Raw genomic sequence first — 692 nt, forward strand, 5'->3', positions numbered from 1 at the left:
ACTATATATATATATATATATATATATATATATATTTATCTCTATCAGTTTTGTTTATACATTTATACATTTATTTAAATATATTTATTTAAATATATTTATTTAAATATATTTATTTAAATAATAACAAATAAATAAAAAAATAAATAAATTTATTTTTTCATTATATTCGTTTTGTCTCTGCACAAAATTTGTTTTTTTATTTTCTTTTTATATTTATTTTGTATTTATATTTATTTTGTTTTTGTTTATATTCATTCTGTTGCTATACAGAATTTATTTATTTATTTATTTATTTATTTATTTATTATTTATTTATTATTTTTATTTGTTTATATATTACTACATCAATACATTTATTTTGTATTTATATATATAAAAACAATTTATATATTATATTATTTTCTCTATATAGATAAATAAAAATAATATAAAGAAGAAGTATATATAAAAGAGAAATTAATATAAATATATAAAACAAAGAAAAATATAAAAATAAATATAAAGAGGAAATAAACAAATCAACTGTCTATAAAGACACAAAATAAAAAATTAATAAATAAATAATAAATAATAAATAAATAAATATAAACAACATAAATACACAAATATTTATTTTCTGTGTGTATATATTTTATATTTATAAGCACAACAGAACAAACTGCTTTATAATAAAATAAAATAAATAAAAA

This window comes from Eimeria mitis, genomic scaffold (assembly GCF_000499745.2).
Source record: "Eimeria mitis Houghton genomic scaffold, Emh_scaff2188, whole genome shotgun sequence".
Lineage (NCBI taxonomy): Eukaryota > Apicomplexa > Conoidasida > Eucoccidiorida > Eimeriidae > Eimeria > Eimeria mitis.